The sequence below is a fragment of the Tympanuchus pallidicinctus genome, unplaced genomic scaffold, assembly GCF_026119805.1.
Source record: "Tympanuchus pallidicinctus isolate F22 unplaced genomic scaffold, pur_lepc_1.0 scaffold12, whole genome shotgun sequence".
Taxonomy (NCBI): domain Eukaryota; kingdom Metazoa; phylum Chordata; class Aves; order Galliformes; family Phasianidae; genus Tympanuchus; species Tympanuchus pallidicinctus.
This window is the reverse complement of record NW_026294637.1, coordinates 2663493-2671671: the sequence shown is the minus strand read 5'-3', so window position 1 is coordinate 2671671 and position 8179 is coordinate 2663493.

The following is an 8179-nucleotide window of genomic DNA, read 5'->3' as shown; positions in this document are numbered from 1 at the left end:
TCAGCTGCTTAAGAGCCATTTGTCCTAAACAGGAGCAAAGACAAGCCACAGGGTTTGATGCGAAGGAGGGTGTGTTACACAGGCTATGGTCAGGCTGGGGCCAGATTGCTGCAGTGCTAACCACAAGCCTGGAGGAAGGAGAAGCACCAGGGCTGCTGCACCCAACCAATTTCAGTCTCCTGCAAATGTTAAGTTTGCTCAGAGGTCATCCTCTTGGTGGGAAGCAGCACTAAAGCCTCATTCCTCTTCAAGATTCCAGGAAGATAGGAACTCGTATTGTAGTGAGTGCTTCTCTTCTGTGAAACTGGGTGGAAACTGGCCAGTGGGTTCAGAAATTACAATGAGGCAGAGAAAAGAGTTCAAGAGTGCTTGCCATCGTATTGCACAATGTTCTTGGTAAGCTCTGTATGCCATTGCTGGGAAGGGAATAGTTCCTTAAAGGAATTTCCAAGACACTGATTAGTTTATATGGATGTGCTACAGAAAAGACAGTGCTTTTTAAGAAAACACAATGCATCACATCTAGGTCTTAAACTGATGTTGGTAAGGAAGTGCTTCACTCTACATAAAGTCTATGGAACATGATTTTATAAGCCCATACAAATGAAAACACACATTGCATCGGCATGTGAAACATTTGCATGGCTGCTTTTCATTCAAGGGATAGTCATATTTATGGATTGAAACAGACTGTGTCATTGTGTAATCTGAAATAGAGAGCGGGGGTCCTATGTTTCACCCAGCGATCCTGCAGAATTTGGTAATTTGCAAGTAAGAGCGGAAAGAACTCCTCCAGCCCCAGAATGCCAAAGGATTTACTACAGCATTGGCTAGTCTGCTGTGATGACTTACTATTCTTGCTATTAAAAAATCTGTTTTATCTTAAAGATGAATCATCAACAGTAAAGCTCTCCAAGATTTCGCCTTCCAGTTTAAGAGTCAGAAAGTTTGCCGGCACAGCACATATCCACTGTCTTCAGAGAACAGAGATCCCTGTTTTGTTATGCCATGTGAACTCACATTTTTCAGAAAGCCAGTGCTTAATTTGTTCCAGGAAACTTGTGTTCCTCTAGTGCCTTACCTCATGGCTCTGCAACCCGTAATATTCCTGTGAAAACTGCCGAGGTGATTTACAAAGCATTAACAATTTCATTCTCAGCAGCAGTCTGCTCTCTGAGCGCAATGTGAGGGACTTCAAGCAATGTGTTTTCCGTCCTTTCCTCTTCTCAGTATCAGTGACCCAGTCTGACAAACATCCCTCACAGAGCAGAGGGCAGCTGGCACCTCCTGCTGCTCGACCTTGGTTCCCTCTCCCTGAGCTCCCACCGGGGCCACTTCATAGTTTGCAAAACTGAGGCTAAGAAACAGTGTAGCAAAATTAACTTAGTGCACCTTTACTGGAGATCACGTACAAAGCACTGGTGCTCAATCCTATAGACGAGAAGACAACTTCTGTGGAATATTACCCGTTTGTAAGAGGTTCCTATGAGATGGTTGTCTGTCGCTTACCATATTTGTTGTGTAAAGAAAAATCAAGTTGGCTTAATTTGCAGCAAAGAGGACTAAACTCTTCAGGAAGGTCTTCTAAGCTCAGAGTGGAGGTATTCTGGAATGGGGTCTGCAGGAGGACCTCCATCACCAGGATCTCTTAAAAGCAGATATGCAAGAAGGGTGGTCCGCCTTCCTCTTCTGCCAGGAAAGGCAGATTAAACCCTTGCCTGAGGTCCTTTGCAAACATATGGTGTCTGCAGAAGGCAGAAGCCACAGCAACCAGACTCAGTGGCTAATCAACCCCAGAGGCTATTCACTTCCTTAATCTTGTTTGCTCTCTCACTGGGGATGGTGCGTGACTCTTGGAGCTGCAGGATGACAAACAACGCAGTGCTTGAGCAATCCCTCGCTGGCCCTGCTCACACCTCCTGCAGCCTGCCCTTCTCTCCCCAGCTTTCTCCTCTTCTGCTCCAGGCTTCAGACCTGCCCCCTTAGTTTCTCATCTTGTTCCCCCCTTCTCTGCCAGAACAACTCTTTCCTAGAAAGGTTGGTGCTGTGCTGATAGAAGCTCTCCATAAGTTGCACTGCTGCCTAGAAAACCTCTTTACTCCTCACCCCTGTTTGATCCATGGGACAGTTTCCACATCCCCATAGAGGATAAGTTTATGCTTTGTAACATGGGCATTTTTCAAAGTTGGGAAATGACTCAAAATAAGTGAATGAAATTAAAATGCTGGGAAACAAAGAACTAGCTTTTTTAAAAATAAAAAATTAAAAAAGCCCACAAAACTACCACCATTATTGGCAGTTCTTCTATACCATCTTCCTCTATGAGGACTTTATGGTGTTTCCTGGTGAGACAGTGGAGATTCTCAGCCTGCAGAATGAGGGAAAGGCACACGGTTCCTGAAGTGCTGGACTCCAAACCCATTTTCCTGCAGTAAATTCTGTTCTTTTTTAATTGGTGCAGTACTGACATTTTGCAGCAAAATTTAGATAACCTGAACAGTGTTAGCAGCCAACGTACTATAGAAAGATCAACAAAGCCAACAAAAACAAATGCTGAGAATTTGTCTTTTGATGATTTTTCTAACACTTTGTAGGAACAGGAATGGAACACCAAATCCTGCCTCTTTGGTTAAAGAGCTATTATTCCTAGTCCATACACTGATACGACGTAAGCACTACAGACAGCTATTAAATCTACCATAGTGTTCATTTAAAGGAGGAATAAGAACCTGAATTATTTTTGGAGATGTTCTGGTGTAAAAGAGAAAGCCATCAGAGAATGTAAGTAGAGTTCTAGAGAAGGGGTCAAAAGCAGGAAGGCAGCAGGCTGTGTACATGCCAAGCACTAGCTCCTGTTCAGGGCAAGGATGCAGAACAGATCCAGACTCTCCTTCCTCTCAGAACGACACATCAGGCCATACTCAGAAATGAGGATATCTGAAAACTGGTTATTGGCTTCCCCTTACCCCCTCTTGAAGTTTTTACTTCCCTCTTGATCTCTAAATGGTTTACAGATGCTTAGTAAAATTTTTAACAATATAAGTATTTTCCCCTTTAACTGAAAGAAACTCAAGTAGTTTGGGAGGAAAATTGTTACTCCCTTTCAAAGAAACCTACCTTGCACAGAAAGAAATGCTTAAAGGAGAAAATGCTAATCAGTTTTATGTGGAAGCTGTCACTGCACAGAGATATCTGCCACTGAAACTGGTAAAACACAGGAGGATCTCTGAAAGTCCAGCAGACATGTATGACTCAGAGTCTCAGGTGACAAAGCGCACAAACAAAACAGCAAGTTCCTCTGCTTTCTCATTCGCAACAAGAATTTCAGTTTTGAAATACTGGCCAAGTGCTCTGCGTTTGTTTAGACCACATCACCATGACAGCACAACGCTGCTCAGCATATTGCTCGTATTTGCAAGAAACAGCGGTGAAGGGGAAATGAAGCTCAAAGGAAAAACACAGCTAGATGTCAGAAGGGAGATCACAGTAGATACAGATCTGAACCCATGTTTGCCAGCATCAGTCCCAGGCATGTGGTCAGCCTTCTTGTCCGAGCCACCAAGCCTTACTCTCAGCTCTCTCTGAACCAATGCTGAATTTTCAACTGAATTTTCCTTGAGGTTGAGGTTGAATTTTCCTGAGCCAGTCAAATGAATTCACTTGTTTTCAACTGCCAAGAACTAATGAACTTCTGAATGGTTGTCAGTTCAAGCAGCAGTCATGTATTCGAATGACAGTGCTGCTCTCAGCTTAGCCATGCTCCTGCTTTTCTGTCCATCTGAGATCAAAACCACCCACCTCCAACTGTGAAATCAGGGACCCGCTGGATTTGCTGACAAGAAATTTCCTGGCAAAACATTTTCAGAGTAAAGCAGTGACCCAAAACTGTTAACAGAGAAATATGTATTTAGAAAAGTGTCCCAGATCTAAAAATGTACAAAAAAAAAGCTTTTCAAAGTTGATATTTCTAAAGTGGATAGTTTTGAAAACACAATTTCAACACAGAATCACAGAGCAACCCAAGTTGGAAGGGACCCACAGGGATCCAGTCCAACATCCCGATTAATTCACTTCTTTTTTTTTTACTTTTCCCTGAGAGTTTTCAAATCTTTGAAACAGTATGAGATATTTTGATGGAACTCCTGTAGCTACCTCATGTCTTCTTCTGTAAGTATGCAAGTTTTCAAAAAGTTTTATTTTTTGCCTTTTTGATCTAAATGGGGCAAGAGAATTTAAATGCCTGGGAAAACTCAGAAGATGGCAAAGCTCTTCCAGTCTTGCTCTGGCCATAAAGAACAGGATTCCTGTGCATTTCAGTCTTCAAAATGGGGCATGGGGGCCCAGCCTGACTTCTCTGTGACCATGTCCTCCAAGGACCATCATTTCATTCTCAGATGGTCCTCTCACACTATGGGCTGCACTCCATCAGATTTGGCTCAAGAAAACCTTAGCTGTGCAGGTATGGGGTTGGTTTTTAAAATGTGTCTGCTACCACCCAGGGAGAGTATCTTTTTTTTTTTAAACACAATCACAGTACATTCACAGATGTCGAAAGAAGCACCCCCTAGAACTTCTTCAGGAGTCTGGTCTCATTCCTGCGACGCTTGCGTTCAAGAGTGTCATGTTTTTCTGGCAAACAACTCCTTTGGAATTAAACTATTTTCAGTGCTGAACACAAGAGATGTAAATCTGGGGGCTTGCAGCCAAAGCCACTATCCCTATAGAACAGACAGAGCACAGAGTGTTCTCTACAGCACTGCATGTTCCCACTCTGTTTTTGCGACGGAGCGGAGGGCAAGCTCTGCAGCAGCCCCGTCCCAGTTAGACATCTCCCCTGTGGACTACGAGACATGGCAGTAGAATAGAAGGAATTTTTAGGCCTTCGAATCAGGACCCTTGGAGGACCCCTCCCATTCACCACAGTGAATAAGAGCAAATTGAAATGCAGCCACTGCCTACCCCAGTTTCCTGGCATTTAGCAGACACTCGTGGTGGCTAATTATCACCAGTCTTGTACTACCCAGGGCTCCCTAATCTTCTAACAAACTTCTTCACGGGAGAATACTGTATCTGCGTAGGACTCCACTAATACCGCAGTTACAGCATCTGGGTTTGAAGATGCAGTATCCATAGATTGTTTCTGCACTGATGAGAGAACCAGACCTTTCGTTTTCCCCTGCAGTTTCCAGATTCAGCAATCACTAGCAAACAGCAGAAGCCAGCAGAGTGTAATTGTATTTTTTCCAAAACAGTGAGGTGCTCAGCTGCAGAGCACTGTGGATGTAACTCAGCCACATTACAAGACGTCTCTAGCAAGAAGGCACTGGAGCAGGAGGTAATTGAGGGCTGGCTCCCGGAGGGAATTTTCCCTTAAAAGGACAACTACATTGTCATGATGAAACCAGCTTGCTTCCACTGCCTGCAGAGCTTTTTGCAAACACGCCTGCCAGATCTGGGGGCGGTGGCAATTATTCCAGCAGGCAGCTGGAGCAGCAGGGCAGTGGCTACTGCTCCAAATACTGTGGGATTTCTAGCCTGGCTCAGCCATCCTCTCCCACGAAGGGCAGCCCCAAAGGGTCACTTCAGTGCCATGTAACAAGAGGCCAGCTCCTACCATCTGCTGAGGGAAAAGGGATACTTCAGCTAGGGTTGCAACCAAAGCAATCAGCTTCACAAGAAGTGCCTGCACTCATAATCAGTAATATTTTCAGAGAGGGGCAGGCAGGATGCCAGCTGAAAGCATACCAGAGCTACACTGGAATTTTTCCGATGAAATATTTTTTTCCTCCACCAGAAAATAACTGAAATCCCAGCTTTAAATCTGAAAGTCCACGGAACAATTCTGATCAAAGCTCTTTGGATGGGTTTGCAGCAAAATAGGAGAGCAGAACTCTGGTGTGGCCCCTCACGCAGCAGCAGGCTGCTGATTAGGGGGAGCCAGGTCTGGGGCCAAGAAGCCCCCTTCCTGACAGGTCTACATCAGGGACTCAAACCTCAGTGTCCCACAAAGGAAAGAAACTGCTGTAACTCCAACGAAGCCACTGCTCCAGGCCTGAGCTCCCTCCTTGCCCTCTGCAAAGCCCACCCACCTGGATTCTGCTCTGTGCTCTCCTGTGCAGTGCAGGAAGGGCTGTGCTGTGGTTTTTAGATGGAATGAGGCTGGAATGGAAAAGACTGGTTTGGGCCCAGCTGTAGCGGCAGTCACGTGTTCCTACCTCGCAACCAAAGCCTCCCTATGCAGATCTTGGTTGAGATTTTCAGATGCTATTAATGGTCATGCAGTCTCTCTAACATGGAATAGCCCATGCATTATGCAATGAAAGAATGGGTCAGGGATCAGAGTTTCCCTGAGTTCTGATCAGCGGACAAAACACATGCAAGTGAGCAACAAGCAGGTCTCACGTGAGCAAACGTGCCATCCTTATATCACAGCAGGGAGTCAAGGCATGGGACAGAAGCCCTAAAGAGGTGACAAGACAAATTTCCCTAACATCTGGTCCCCAGCAAACCACTGCTACTGGAAATGCTGAGCACGTTACTAGGCAGACCAGCAAAGCTCACCACAGGCCACAGTAGTCAGCTCAGGGGTTGCAGTAATTCTTCAGCCATTCTGGGATCTGTCTGGTGTTTGCTCCACTTGGCAACAGCTCATTGCTACTGCTGTCAAGTGTCAGCTTGAAATAGTCCCATTTCAGGAACTCTGTGAGCAGCCATGGAGGATCAGTGCTCTTCTTGGCTTTGGGGTAGAAAACTTCCTCATTAGTCCTTCTCTGCAAAGAGAAGTTTCAACAGGATAAGTGTACTGGTGCTGATAAACAGAAACTCGTCCAGAGATACACAGCAGAAAGCTGGAGAATTACAGGTGTCTACAGGCACAGACCAGTTGCCATTTGGCTTTCCCTTTCTATGAGTAATACTATGAAGATTAAACAAGCTCTATAGCTGAGTCACAGCAAGTGAATGTAAACTTCTTCTCCAGACTGGAAGGACCTGGAGATGGAGGAGGGACAGGTGGAGGAAGAGCCCTGTATATTCTTATGTCCTGGATAAACACAGCATGGTGAGTCCACAGAACGGTGCAATTACTACTCCAAGGTCTAGGATGTGCAAGCCTGTCCCAGAGGAAGACTCAGTGGTGGAAACATATGATAAACATATGACAACATCTGCCTTCTGTTTCCTGTACTCTGTACAGATTACTGCTCTCTACAGATAACCCTGTCCCTTCTCTAAGAGAAAGCTGGGTTTGGGTTTTTTTAAAGGTCTGCTGAGACCAGCTACAATATGAGCTAGCTCATTCCATATCTGTTCTCATACCACGTGCACCCACTAGACACTCAAGCAATGTGATCTCACATCTGCCCAGGGTTGTTTGTTCTCTCAATCCTCCTTCTATGAGTGCACTGCTCTGAAACCAGAGACAGGACAGTCAGAGCACTCTCTGCAATCAAGAGTACTCTCTCCATGAACAGAGCTAACGCCCAGCTGAGCTCCCCCACCTCCTCTCCACTGATGTCATTATTTTCCATGTTGTTTGTTGTGCCCAGTAGTGAGATGCCCATGGAACGCAGCAGCCTGTGTCAGAGCTTTCTGCACTGATCATCAGCAATTCTAGTAGCAGACTTTAAAGGGAAGCCTGGTGGGCTGCAATAAAATAAAAGTAATCAGGCTGCAATTTGACCTCTACAGATCTCCTTGTAAAGTACACAACTCCAGCTGCTGTCCCAGCCCCCTCTCACTGCCTTTCATTCCAAGACCATGAAATTACTCATTAGTTTTGGAACAAAGTTTCAGTGCACTTGCATGTGGTTGGGGACAGAGACAGATGCTGTGGGTTCTGGAAAAAGATTGCTGAGAGACAGAAACGAAACACTTCCAAAGCTGCACGGCTGCCTCCCAACAGCATGCTCGCTGGCTTCTGCTGCACTCCTTGGCTTAGCATGGAGTTAGAAACAAAGGCAATGATGGCTTCACAGCTCCATTGACTCTTCACTTCTACTGTGATTTTAATGTATGCTCAAGCATAAGACTTTCTGTTTTGCTTAAAATTTCACACTGGGCTTACTGAATGACATTGGAGAAGCTCAGAGCTGTGCCACTGGCAGTAGGTTCCAGCAATTGAGGTTTATGGTTACAAAGCCCTGCATCTCAACTGCAATTTTTTCCTGCTAAAAGCAAG